This window comes from Folsomia candida, unplaced genomic scaffold, assembly GCF_002217175.1.
Source record: "Folsomia candida strain VU population unplaced genomic scaffold, ASM221717v1 Fcan01_Sc002, whole genome shotgun sequence".
NCBI lineage: Eukaryota > Metazoa > Arthropoda > Collembola > Entomobryomorpha > Isotomidae > Folsomia > Folsomia candida.
The window spans coordinates 1,275,437-1,290,866 of NW_019091194.1; the positions used below are offsets into that span (position 1 = coordinate 1,275,437).

At 36.3% G+C, this 15,430-nt stretch overlaps 1 protein-coding gene across 1 annotated transcript in view; it reads left to right on the forward strand.

The window, feature by feature from the left end:
• LOC110843780 (follistatin-related protein 5) overlaps positions 1 to 15,430 on the forward strand; it is a 114,710-nt gene that overhangs the window by 44,810 nt on the left and 54,470 nt on the right. Inside the window, exon 3 of the mRNA XM_022089813.2 lies at positions 756 to 1,059. The gene's annotated coding sequence lies outside the window, so the exon portion shown is untranslated. The remainder of the gene's footprint in view (positions 1 to 755; positions 1,060 to 15,430) is intronic.

Sequence of the window (15,430 nt, forward strand, 5' to 3'; positions counted from 1 at the left end):
CCAGATGGAACAATTTAATTAGAGATCAAATGCACCATTTCATTACTTACTTTCACCTGTCTTGCAGTTCTGCATGCAACGTGAAAAAATTCATTCCATACTCCTCCTCAACTTGTCTATTATTAAGCGAGACAGGCAGTCGAAAATACGTAAGAGTGAGGTTATCAATGCAGAAAATGTGCACTTTTTTCTTACCCCCGGAGGACTGACTATCTCTCCCTGCGCAAATATCTGCATGCGATAGTAGAATTTTTTACTATATACTTTCTTTTTTTGACTTATGTAATCTTATGCAAATACATAAGGCAACTTCGTTAGCTGGATAGAATTTTTTACCCGGACAAAGACCGACGGACGACAGGCATGTTACGCAATTATGTAAATTGTTTATATCTGATAAAAACCCATTACAACATTCCAACTCAAAATGCCATCAAATGACATTTAATTTTCTGACTGCATTCTATGCTATTGTGACATTTGTGTTGTGGTAAATGTTAAACTGAACAAATATGTACATAAGTGCAAGAATGAAACGGTATTTCACTCTCAAATAAAATTTTGTCTAAAATTTCTACCAAAATTGTGGATGAATTTAATTGCAAAAAGTATTTATTGTTCATGCAAAGTGTAGAAAATTTAAGTAAAATATAAGAAAATCTTCAAATTTTACGGCATTTTTTGCTATTTTGGTTGCATATCCACTCTGTCATCTGTGTGGTCATACTTCATGTTTTGTAATTTTTCAATTGCAGGTCAAAATTGAAAACCGGACTTACAACCACGAATTCACTCAACTATTCTCTTATCAAAGGAAAACTATTGATTTTCCTCAACCGGATGCAGACTTGGATTGCTTGACAAATTTTGTGTTGTTGATTGTTCAATACCTTTCAGCTCTACAGCTCGAGTGACTCTAGCGTGTGAGACTGGGTGAAGAACAATAGAACAACTTTAGAACAACTACAGTCGTAGTGAAAAACAATTGATGTCGAAGTGAAGTGTGAATTTGAACAGTACAATTTATTCAAGGAAGTTAAAAATACGACAAAAATAAAGGTAAATAACTTACTTATCAGCTATTATTTATAAGAGCATAGTCTATAAAGAAAGTACTAATATAGTTTCAGTACGAGATAAAAATAATTCGTGAGTAATCAGTGATTATTTAAATTAATAAAAATTACATAACTTTCAGAATTTCATAAAATTGTACGATTTCAGTTTTTTTAACCTTGAGGAATATCTTCAATTTGAAAAATATGCAAACAAATGTTGAGATGCTATTTTTTATAAGAATAATAACGCCGCCTCCAGCTACCTGTCACAAACTTTTATGGTTTTGAAAACTTGTAAAATTTCTTATTTACGTCGTCCAAATCTTACAATTTAAAACGGACCTCTAACATAATTGCTTGCAAATTGATGCTACATAATACAAGACCATTAAAACTAAGAATTACTCAACAAGATTCACTTCATTGTCTAACTACACCCACACACAAATAGTTAGTGTTTGGCCGCCTTTACCTATTTCGTAACATGTATTCTTCAATGTCCGTCCACCTTCTTACACAACTTCTCGCCTTTTCTGAGAAAACGAAGAGAAAGAAACGGAGACAAAATGGAATTTCTGTAATCAAATGTTCTCCGAAACCTTGTAACCCAACCTCTCACCCAACCCTCTTCTTCTTACTTGCCGCCCTATGAATCTAATCGAGTTCACGACAAAGTTTCTTATTATTGGAGAAAGTTGGTGGGTGCAGGATTCGTAGGTACAACCTCACATTCCAATTAGTGCCTTCTTCCCAGCACTTGTACCACTTCATTTCACAATTCTTCTTCTTCTTCTTCTTCCCACTCTTCTTTTATGACTTTTGTTTGGAACAGGAGCAGTGGCAGTGGTTGAACTCACGTGGAAATTAGTGAGCAACTTTCTCTACAGGTTTCTCTAAATGAGCAATTACTTGTCGGGCGGGGTCAAATTTCAAATTACGGAGAGACTACTGTGTTTTACTCTCGAGTTTTGGGTGACATGCCAGATTTGGGGGGAAGTGTTGGCTTCTTTTGGCTACGTGAACTAGTAATTCGACCTGGTGCAAGTTTTAGATTGTATTGACGAGGTATTTATTAAGGGGTGAAAGCCCTTTATAAGATCGTTATGCGCGTCTGTCCGTTGGTTCGATAACTTTTGAAAGAAAAACATAGAGAATTGAAACTTTAAACGTAAATTCCTAACGTCTAGGGACAGGATGAGTTTGAAGATGGGCACTGTAGGTCACACCATTTAAGGTCAAAAATGGTCACTAAATGTTAAATTTGATACATGTGTCAATTTGAACGGAAATTTAACCCCAATTTTAATGGTTACCATCATTTTGACCTCAAAAGTCACAAAAAGGTCACATAAAGGTCATCACCTGTTAAATTTGACACAAATGTCGAAAAAACGTCAGACACGTCAATTTTAACAAATTTTCGAAAACGATATGATATTCACTTTGGCGTATGACACACTGCTTTCACCCCTTGGTTACGTGCGTTTTATTAATTGAAAAATTTGGGGGATGAATTATGCTAATTTTAATCAGTTTCTGCAGAACTGAAAACACATTCCTGCTAAAATTTGCACCATGAGGAACAGGGAAGGACACGGATTGTTCTCTGAAGCCTAAAGCTGAGGACGAGTTAATGGATAATTCTTGTACTTTTGATATCTGTTGAGATGCGATTGCATTACACGGTTTGAGCCTCATCGTAAAGAAAGGGGATTTAATACACAGATTATTTATAGTGTTGGCTTTGGCTTAATGTGCGAAATTCGTGCAAGTCAGGTCACACGAGTTCTGCTGACTTGACTTACTCTACTTTCTTCTCGGGCTAATGTGACCTTTATGATTATTTATGACATGTTTTATTCGTTTCTAGACGAAAACCTCGGAGATTTCCGTGAGTATGTTTTTTTAAGAAATTTGTGAAAATATAATTTACAGTAAATACTTGTTATGCTCGTAATTTGTATTTCCATTGTCACAATTTTGTCGAGTGATGAAATTGCAAAAACTTATTTTATTTTGTTATTTTCCGGATAAGTTTATTAATTTAATGTGAACATTCAAGTCATTTTCCGATAAGTTTAATGTGAAAAAAAAAGTTTAATGTGAAAAAAAAAGTTTAATGTGAAAAAAAAAGTTTTTCATGGATCGACAAAGATAAGTCGTCACTTAAAACATACATAAAAAATTTTGCCAAAAATGAAATTATTACTGTCGCCATCATATAATTTATTTCGAAAATTCTTAAAAACTTAGCTTATCCATAAATATGGAAGTTATAGTATCTCAATTCATGCTTGTAGCTCTTAAATAAAACGTATAAAACAATGTTATTCACAACCCAAAGTAGTAATTTCACTGGAAATAAATTGCTACCGCTATTTCATTCTCATTCTCCTGCGCTCCTCTGTGGTTTATGACGTTATAAAATTTTCAATTCCATACCTACTTCATATTTCCATCTTATAATTCTCAAATCCACTTCTGATGATGCAATCCCCCTGTAAAAGCTTACTTTTAAGACACCCCATGTAATCCATCCAAGTAACTAACTGAACAAAATGTTGTTACACAACCCACCCGATTGGATTTTCCCTTTTGAAAGAAGAACGTAAAACTAAAATCTAAATATCTAATTCTTCTTCCCACGACTGACTAAACGAAGCATCATAAAATATGGTAATTGTCGTCGACAAAGTGTGTGCTGCTGCAGAATGCAGTTTCATCAGATTAATTTACTACGTACCTTCCAACGAAATGTGAAGATACCTCTTCATCCGCAGTGAGGCATGCTTTTAATAAAATGATTAGATTACAAGCTCACATCGAAGGAATGGAATCCATACTTTGGATGGTACGAAAGTGCAGGAGGATGGAATAAATAAATGGAAATGCATCTGAAATTTCCTTTATTTATGACGAAGCGCACTTTGGAGATATCGGTGTGCATAATTTTAGTGCCATTTATTTATGCATGCAACGAATGCAGTCAGGTCGGGTATTCAATCTCACTTTCCTTTTTCCCTCTCCGACTGTCTGACTTTCACTAATGATTCGTATTTTCGTTCACTTTCACTTTCACCGAAGCCAACTTGGTAGGAAAGCAGGAGAGAGAAAGTTGTAGTTGGTGGATGCATCGCAAAATGAAAATTTGGTGGGTGGGTGGATCGGTTCGATGATCAGTGGCCGTGGAAGGGTGAGGACAGAGGGGCAATGTCCCCACGGTTGTTCGATGTCCGCATCATCTGCCCATCTTATATAAACCCATGCCTCCCCTATCCTACAATGGCAATGTCCCCACAGCTTCCGCGGTCACTGTTGTAAATGGTTGAAGGTGGCTGGGTGGATAGTGTAGATCTGGCTGGATTATCATGGGAGTGCCAAAAAGACGGATGAGGCAATACTTCACACAGGAAAAGTTTTACAACTCGGGGTGGTGTAGTTTCGGTTAATTTTGTTTCCAGAATTTTGAAAATATTCATGATTCGGGTTTTTTTATTCGTTTAGAATTTCTACCTTGATATCAATGCCGGTGCAAATTTTTGTTGGATTTAGTATTAAAAACTGGTAGGGAAGATACAGTAATTATTATAAAATATCAATCATTTAATCAATTCGTCTTATAGAAATTCAATACAAAATAATAAAAATTATGTAAAAACCAGAACTTCAAATTAAATTCAAAACATAATCCCGATTAATGCTTCCCATCAGGTGAATTTCCATTTCCTTCTCAAACCCGGTAGTCTCATCTCTCACATCCGTCTCCCACTCGCCAAACAGGAATTTCTTTTCCTTCACCTTATCAGTATTCCATTTCTTCCCGAACGAAGAATTTCTTAACCCGTCTCACGACTTAATCTGAGGGAAGAATCCGTATAAATTAAAAAGATAGGAGGAAAACATCTTCAAAAAGTGCGTATCTTTTAGATTAGGCTTTTCCTCCTCCGGTCGAAAACCAGCTGCATTTTATGTATGGCCTCACTTAAAATTCTGTTTAGAAGGTGGGTTCACTTAAAAAGTTTGCATCCTACGACTGGACTGCGAAACCTTCATCCTCGCACTTTTCCACGTGTACGCATAATACGCACTGACAATGGGGACGCAAAGCATGTTCAGCCCAGATTATTTTTTGACCAGGTTAGTTTGAAGGACCAACTTTTTAGAAACAATATTTATTTAGTACGACACTTTCGCATTTGGTAAAAAAAATATTTTCTGGTTCCGAACATCAAATCTGTTTTGTCCTTTGGTTTCTTTAAAACTGTTAAAATTTTCATAATCGACGTTAAACTTACATATTTTTCATGCGATTCTTACTCCCATGTTTCGCAAGAGTTTGCCAATTTGTAGTAGTTTTTTTTTAAATTACGCAATTCAATACACTGCCATTATATTTAATTAGATTGTTAATTGTAACATTCTTGCACAAACATTATGCAATTAATTGTGCTTTCTTACATACATTTATTGAAAATCGAAATCAACTCTCTCTATTTTTGGAGTTTGTCCATTGTTCTTAAATTCTGTCTGTCGTTATTTTATTAATTTATGACATATTTTCCTGAGGTGTTCAAAAAATATGGGTTGAACACGGTTTGCACCCCCCATCGCGAGTTGATCTTCACCTTCAGAGAGAGAAAAGCAGAGAGTGATGTTTATGTAGGTGCATCTTCTCCACGAAACACAACTTTCTTCATTCCAGCTAGAAAAAATCGATCCTTCCACACGCACAGAAAGTGCCGGAACCGGAAACATTTAAAGGGCAGGACGCAGATCTAGTCTGGTCTGGCGTTGCCTAAGATTTAAAACATTTTAGAAAGTTTTCCCCCTGGAAAAGATAGATAAGCTTTTTCCTCGTAAAAAAAGTTTTAAAGTTTTACGCACAAATTTGTCAAGATGCCAAACTTTGCTATTTTTACAGTAAAGTGACGTGGTGGAGAAAGTAATGAAATTATTGGTGGGGATGGAATGAAATTCGGGGAAATTGGGGTTAATTTTAATGTCAACTATTTAAGAAGAGTAAGGTTTTGTAGCTGATCACAGTCGTGGTGTGAGTCAAAGAGTGCTGTTTACCCTCAAATTTAATTGAATTTAACAAATTGGTTAAATTAAGACACGAATCAGAATTGGTTAGGATAACAAATCTTGGATTAGTAACAATTAGCCAGTTATTTAATTATCATGTACGTTACGAATGCTTATTAACACCCAATTTTAGATTACGCAGCTCCAAAACATCAAATCAATTAACGATTTAATCAAAAATATAAATCATATTGTTTCATAATTTGGTAGTATTTTTTATCGTTTTTTTGATAAACCCTTATTAATCAACCCGTATGCACTCCTCTATTGTTTTGCTAACAAGATATAATTCATTATTTCCAATACGGGATGGAAAACAATGCCTCAAAATTTACCCATTTTATTCCTCATTCATCTTCTCTCTCTTACATTATTGTGTTTCGTTATTGTTTGACAACTGATTGACACTTGTTATTCCCAGAAATATCCGTTTTCATGTCTGTTCGACTACTCACTCTGAATTTGCATATGTATGTACACCCTTCCATTTTCTTTGTCGAAATATCGGAATCCTTTCATATTATTTATCCCTTTCATCTCAACGGAATGTTCCCACAATACAATCACGTCATTCCAAATCAATTGTTCCTACCAGCTCGGTTTCTGTATTTAATTAATACACAATATGTGTATTATTCCACTCTAAACTTTAAAATTCAAGCTTAAAACACATCACATTCTTCTACGTGTGTACATACACAGTGGCAGCGGAAGCTGAAGGGGACAGAGGGACAATGTCCCCACGGTTATTCGATGTCCCCATCATCTCCCCATGTTATATAAACCCCTCCCTTCCCTATCCTACAATGCTAATGTCCCCACGGCTTTCGCGGCCACTGTACATACACACATTTTAACCACACTATTTCCAATACGTACAATATTCTCCAAAATAAAGACATAAAATCGTCTCACATTCTTCATTCCGAATTTGCATGCTAAACCCATTCATGGACCCTTTCTGTTCATCTCGTCGTCTCATCACAAATTCAACAATCCCACATGGCGAGAGGAGGTATGTATGGTATCCGTAAAATCGAGCGAAGCGAAAGAGACACGATGTATCAAATAAATCGAACCACAGAGCGAAGAAATAGGGACAGAATTAGAATTTAAATTCCACCCGTGATGCACTTCTTCTCCTCTCTTTCGACGTATCTAAATTCTCAATCGTTTTATTTCATTCGGTGACAAGCCGCCGCTGCATGAACAAAATTTAACTGTATTCACTTCCCCCTGACATTTAAATATTGGAGGAGATCATGTCCAATTTTTGAACCTTTTATAATGCAAAATTTACCATGACACACGTGTGGATGGATGGATCCCCATTGTTCCCCCCACCATTTTTCAGACCAAAACTCATGGAATTTGATTGCACTGCGCTGCATGACGTATCATCAAGTACCAAAGAGAGGCAGGGATGGGCAAAATACTTTGGGGAAATACAGTATTTTTATCTCAGGTTTAGATTTCCAGGGGTATTACACCACAAAAGGTCGAAAATCTACGTGGTGAATACAACGAAAATGCAGGTTTTTTAAGAAACTAACTTTTTATCCCTGTCAAAATACTTTCGATTTCTAAGATCGTGAAAGCAAAGTATTTTAACAGCTATAAAATGTCAATTTCTTTAAAAAAAACTGTATTTTCGTGTGACTGTTGCTTTCACCACGTAGATTTTGGACTTTTTGTGGTGTAAAAGCCCTGAAAATTCGAACCCTGAGATAAAAATATTGTATTTTCACAAAATATTTTGACCATCCCTGAAGAGATGACACAACCCACCCACCACCCGCACCTCTTCGTCTGGTTAGTTATCTGTCGAACCCACGGTCCATCTGGATTCAGACCACGTACTTTTACTCCTCGCAGCAGTGGGTGGAAGAAGAGGGAAGTAAAAGCACCAGGAAATGTGTACGTAGCATTGAACGAATACATATATTTACTGCGTGTTCGTATGTGTGTGTGTGTTAGTTTGAAGGGGGGACATTCCTCCCGACCAGTAGATAAATATTTTTGCTTAGGGAGACACAAAGTCAATTAGGTCCCCTTCTGCTGGTCTGGTCATCCGAGCGAGTAAGAGAGTTAAAATGAGCTCAAGTTCAGAAAATGGAGGAACATTATTTGGACGGAAAATAAATAAATGGACTTTCACTTCCTGCAGAGAAAGTTGCATGCATACATATTTGGAGGGCGGGAGAAGTAATTTCTTTAAAGGAACGGTAAAATGGGATTTAATCGCATTTTCGGAAAACAGGACCAGCTTTCACATCAGTAGTTGGATGTTCTGTTACAGTTAATTTGAATGAGTAAATGCGGATGGGTAGTGTGTAGTGGGAGGGAAATTAATACGGGCACATGAGGAGGAGGCAAAAACACTCTACTTTCTCTCGTGGTATGTAAAGAGGAGAAAGTAATGGCCGCGGAAGTGTGTGGACAATTTCCCCACGGTTGTTCGATGTCCCCATCATCTACCCATCTTATATAAACCCCTGCCTCCCCCTATCCTACAATGTTGATGTCCCCCCGGCTTCCGCGGCCACTGGAGGAGAGGATTCGTATGGTGGGCGGATTCTACAATACGGAGTCGATTGAGGCAGGGAGATAATTGAATTATGCCGAATTTACGAGTATTGCAGATGAGATGGTATTGTAAAACAAGACATAAAATCCTCTCATCCTGAGTGCCACGACTTTTATCCGTGTGCATTTGCATTCTCTTTCATGTACGTTTCGCCTCATCATCATCTGGAGTCGTTCAGAAGAGTTTGTTGTATTTCGGGGAATGAAATAAAATTGTGTTTTAGCACGGGGGAATGAAATGTGTTAGATTCTTGCGTATTTGGAAATTGTGAGTACTCGCAATTTTAGACACATCTAACTTACTTATTCTCCAAATAATAAATGTCTAAAATGCATGTAACGTCGTCGAAATATGACATCAAAATTGTACGAATTAATTAATTCGCGTGTTTCAATCTAAAGTTTGTTGCATTTCGAGAAATATAATAAAATTGTAATTACTTAAACACAAGAATGAAATGTACGATTTTTGCGATCTCTGATTTCAGCAAAAAGTCATCTACTACTTATTTTGTAAATGATAAATATTTTTAATCTCGTGAAACGTCGTAGAAATATGACACTAAAATTGTAAATTATCCGAGCTGCGCCATAGGCGCAGCGAAGGATAATTGTAATTATCCAAGATATACGGAAACCATGAGGTATCCATATACCGATACATACATATGTAGTTTGCCTGGTATCAGCAAGCTCAGACCGAGTTTTAAAGAGACTAAATAAAGCGAAGTACTCCCTCAGTGCATGGGCTGGCTCCTCTTCTTCATGGTCCAAAGGGTGTCGTATTTATGGCAATGGCTTTAAAGGGATGGGAAGGGTGGGACTGGATACCTCATGGTTTCCGTATATCTTGGATAATTACAATTATCCTTCGCTGCGCCTATGGCGCAGCTCGGATAATTTACAATTAATCCTTCGCTATACTACAACCACTCGGTATCCATATACCGATACATACATATGTAGATGTTCAAAGATAACATTGACATGAATGCGACAAAAAAGGGAATAACAGAATAACACAAATAAATATAATTATCCTTTTCTAAAGTATTTTTATTAAATAAAACTTATATTTTTATTTGGTACAGCTAGACAGAATGGCATTTGCAAAAGCATTAGATTGTACAATTGGTCGTTTATAGAAATTTGCAAACACTTTTGATTTTTCTGTCCAACCCGCAGATTTATAAATGATATCAGTAGACACGCCTAAACTAGCAGCTTTTGAGGTAGAAGAGTGTCGAAAGCTATGTGAGGTAAACTTGTTACTATCAATTCCTGACATTAACAAAACAGATTTTAACCAATTACTTAATGATTGATGTGACACAGAATTATAAGGAGGCTTAGTTGTGATAAATAAATTATTACTATTTCTTAAAGTATCTGTCCTAGAAATGTAGCATCGAAGACATTTGACTAAACACAATTGTGAATCCGTAAATTCATGAAATTTCATTTCAAGAATAGACCCTGGTTTGCTAGTTTTTAAGCGTGCGCAGCATCGAATTGTAACAGTAGAATCTACTAATTGTATTTCACTTATCTTAATCTTACACAAGGTTTGAACCCTTTGAGCAGAACATAATGCAAAAAGCGCTGCCAGCTTTTGAGAAATTTCAAGTAATGACAATAGTTCATTTGGCTGCCATGACTTAAGCTGAGACAACACATTAGTGGCGTCCCAAATATTATTATATTTACATTGAGGTGGTCTTAGTTTTGATACACCTTTAACAAGTCTAACAACTAATGGATGGGTTCCAATTGGTTGACCATCAACTTCTCCTAGTATTGTAGACAGCGCTGACCTAGCTGTATTAATAGATACATAACCTAAGCCATTTTCATATAAGGTAGTTAAAAATCCTAAAATTGTACGAACTGATGGCTTCCAAGGGTCTGAATTATTTAGGGAACAAAATTTAATATACTTATTTATAGATGTTTGATATTGTTTCCAGGTTTTGTTAGAACACGATGCATTTAGCAGTGTTAGGCAGTCAGGCGATAAGTTCAAGTTGCTCCCGACACCACTGCCACCAAAAGAGAAAGGGTGTTTGACATAGGATGAGTCCTGTTACAGAAAGGATAATGTAATGAGAATTTTCCCTTCTTTAGCGTTAAAACTTTACTACATTTTAGACTCATAAAAATTGGAAACCAGGCTTGAGTTTTCCAATCCGGGACAACAATAATTCCCTTTGCCTGATCTTGCCGGACTTTTCGTAACACTCTAGGAATTAATGAAAAAGGGGGAAATGCATAAAAGTATTCCTTCCATTTATAAGAAAACGCATCCACTCCTGAGCATTCTGGGTCAGGAAACCAAGAATAAAATTTTTCGCACTTTCTTGTATTTTGTGTTGCAAACAAATCTAACTCGGGAGTTTGAAATAATTTAATAATCTGTGAGAAGGAATTGGAATCCAAAAAGAAATCGTTTTCATCTAACTCCTGTCGCGAAGCCTGGTCCGCAACTATATTGTCTTTTGTATTAAGATAGGTTGCCGTTATCCAGCTGGAATTAGTTTCACACCAAGACCAAATCTGCTCTGCAACATTCAAATTAACAAGTGAATGACACCCTCCTTTTCGGTTTACATAAGCAATAGCGGTTGTGCTGTCAGACCTGACAAGTATATGCTTTGAACTCGCAAACAAAATTAATGACCGTATTCCGTTAAAAATTGCCAGCAACTCTAAGGTATTTATGTGAAGCTTTTGCTCCTCAATAGACCAGAAACCTCGCGTGGTTTTGCCCTGAAAATGAGCTCCCCAGCCACTGTTCGACGCATCAGTCCAAATCTCGTAATCGAAACAATCTGATCTAATTTTACAAACTCCTTGTCGAATTGCAGATTTCCACCACAAAAGACTCGTTAGAGTTTCACTATTATATGTAAATAGCCCAGCGTAATCACCATTTGAAAATGCCAGTGCTCTAATTTTCTCAATTTCTAGGTGCCTAGTTTTAATCATTGAATAATCTAAAGCTGGGGTAGCCGAAATTAAATTTCCGATAAGAATAGAAGCATTTTGAATCGACTCAAATTTTAAGCTAATGGTTTTGTTAACTAAACGTAAGAGATTTGTTCTCTTTCTTTCCGGTAGGGAAATTGTCATTGAAATTGAGTCCCAAATAAATCCTAAATATTCTATCTTCCTGCACGGAGAAAGTATAGATTTTTTCATATTCACTATGAAACCAAGGCGAGTTAAAAGTGCCAAGGTTGCATCTACATTCTTCATGCACTTGTTGAGGGTTTCTCCAAATAATAGAAAATCGTCTAGATAATTAACTGAAGTGAACCCCTTTTTTCTAAGGTACGCTACCACTGGGCGAGATATCTTTGTATAGATTCTTGGAGCTGGACTTAATCCAAATGGTAAACAGCAATATTGATAAATTTGATCCTCAAACTCAAATCTTAAATATTTTCTATGTTCCGGTGCAATCGGAATCATATAATACGCGTCTTGTAAATCAATTTTTGCCATGTAACAATCTGGAAATATTATCTGCTTAACCATTCTGTGGTCCTCCATTTTAAAATGTGGAGTCTCCATATAATTATTTAAAACTTTCAAGTTAATTATAAAACGACCGGAACCATCCGGCTTAGGAACAACAAAAATGGGAGACAAGAATTGGCCATCGCAGTGGTCAACCTTATGAATTGCTTCAATATCTAACATATGATTAATACACGTTACTATTTGATTCTTTTCTGCTACACTAAACTGTCTAACTTTAGGGGCAACCGACTGAATTGGGGGCTGACATTTAAATGGTAAATGATATCCGCTAATTGCATCTATAACCTCTAGATCTTTAGTAAGTTTTATCCACTCATCGATATGATTTGCTAAACTTCCAGCACGAACCTTCATTTGTTGTACTGGTGCTGCTGCGGTTGACTGTAGTTTCGATTCCGAGATTGGAATGATCCTCTTCTGTACTGGTTGCCCCCTCCTCGATTGTAGCTGAAGGGGGCACCTCTCGAGTTTAAAGACTTGTAACCTCTTGTGTATGGTGTGAATCGAACCGTTGGTTTCATTGTAGACCGAACTACGTTTGCTGTGACCCGAGAATTTTTTAATTGTTCTGGCAGATTGTCCCCAAAGAGCCATTCTGATGCCAGATTAGTCTCCGAGCAAATTCCAGCAAAGTCCTTATTTAAGATTGGTTTAATCTCAGCTCGTCTTTTCTGATTAAAATCCTGGTTCAGATTTCCTAATACTGAGCTTAGCTCCATAGTTGTTTTCAATAAGTCCTCCCTTAGCGGCTTAGCAATTCTTTTTATAAATATGAATCAGATTATTACTGAGGAATGGACAAATATTAATATATCTAGTTTATTTGTTTACTCACTGCTCCTTTGTTGTAAAGAGTTTTTCTGCCAATTTTGTTGCTATAATGGATGCAGTAGACACATTTTGTTGCAATAGTTGACTCGCAAAGTCCGTCTGCTTAGTCTTAGGAGGAAGAATCGGCCAAATTTCTCGATTAATCTTTGGAACTCCTAGTTCTTTGCAGTTACTCGGAAGCAGGAATTGTTCTTTGATTTTTGAAATCATAGGTTTGGGATATCGTGATGTGAATAACTTGGAAATGGATTTGCAAACATCCTTGTTTATTTCTGGCCCAAGTTCCTCCGCTGGCTGTATTCCATTCAAGACCTCCATCATGTCCTGATCCTCATTAGCATCGATATTTTCAGCTTCAGTCACTTTTGACTTGTCAATGAGATTTAAAATCGGATCTGTATCATCACATCCTTCAATGTCGGAAGGAGATTGGATTGACTGTGAATCCACTTCAGAAGTATTACACTTCAGCATCTCAAGCAATTGATTAAACTTTTCAGGCAATTCTTTCAAAGGTTCTAGTGCCTGCTTGTTAGCTGCAACAGAGTCTGATAATGTTTCGAGTTGCTTTTTAAGAGGTATTTCCTTAGCCTTCTTCATATTTTCTTTACTGCAAATAATTACAAATTTGTCAGCCTTTATTTTATGAGTGAGTTTTTGGAACATTGTCCAGACATTAATCCGTGATCAAATCATCGGATGAGGCTATTAGTAGGACAATGCCCGCCTCCAGATCTATTTGGATTATCCTTTCTATTTAGTAGGCTTTCTTGTTGGCGTATCAGTCATTAAAATACTGTTCGTGACTTCGTCATCGAACGAGGCAATTATTGGGACAATGCCCGCCTCAAAAGTCAATTAAAATTTGTCGCGGAAAATTATCTTACTTGGTAAATTACTTGGAAGTCTTACCTTGAGCCATCCTCGCCATCTTCAGGTGTTTTTGACCCTTGACCTTGAGTTCTTGACATTTTTCCAATCAAAATTTGAAGAGCCAGAGAACTACTTGCGTATCTGAGCAGACCGAGAAAGGCAATGAAGAAGAGGAGCCAGCCCATGCACTGAGGGAGTACTTCGCTTTATTTAGTCTCTTTAAAACTCGGTCTGAGCTTGCTGATACCAGGCAAACTACATATGTATGTATCGGTATATGGATACCGAGTGGTTGTAGTATAGCGAAGGATTAATTTGTATTTCAGGAAATAGAACAAAATTGTAATGAAACACAGGAATGAAATGTACGATTCTTACGTATTTCGGAATCCAGAGCAGGATATATTAAAATCTAACTAACCTATTTTCAAATAATAAATTTCTAAAATGCATGAAACGTCGTCAAAATACGACACTAAAATTGCAGAAATTTATTAATTCCCGTATTTCCCTCTAAATTTCGAAGTGACGGCAAAATAATTTTTAACACGGGAATAAAATGTGTACGATTCATTTTTGGGAATTGGAATTAATAGCAACTATTTGACACATCTAATTTACCTATTTTCAAAATAATAAATTTCTTTAATGCATGAAACGTCGTGGAAATACGACAATAAAATTGTAGAAATTAATTAATTTCCGTAGTTCAATCTAAATTTTGTTATATTTCTACAAATGGAACAAAATTGTACTGAAACATAGGAATGAAATATACAATTCTTACGTATTTCGGAATCCGAACTGGAGCAGGATAAAATCTAACTTACTTATTTTCCAATAATAAATTTCTAAAATGCATGAAACGTCGTCGAAGTACGACACTAAAATTGTAGAAATTAATTAATTCCCGTATTTCTCTCTAAATTTTGAAGTGCCAGAGCAAAATAATTGTTTGGGTTCTGAAGTGGTGGCACGTTGTCAATAATATTTAGTTTATGTTTCAAGTGACTTTGGATGGATTAGACAGTTGTCGATGGTGTGATGATACTCTAGAATTTGTAGAATTTCTGGAGGGGAAAGTAAATGAGATGTGAGCGACTATGTATTTACACTTATTTTACATATTACGAGGGGAGACTTCAAGTGCAAATGGAAATGACAGCAGAAATCTCCTCCAAATTTTCAAAATTTCCGAAATCATGCTGGACGGATTAATATCACGCTTGCCCAAAGTAAACACGGAAATGACGATTTTATCAAATATCTAACTTCCCCATAAAACTTTTCCAGTGCGCAGTTAATTGCCTAAAATCCGCTCATTTCCTCGTTAATAGTCATGATTGCGATAACTGTGGGCAATCGAATTTTAATATTCAGCAGAATTATCTTATCTTGGCCGAGATTATTACTTACGAACTCTTTTATTTTATTGTTATTATTGCCAAGTAGAA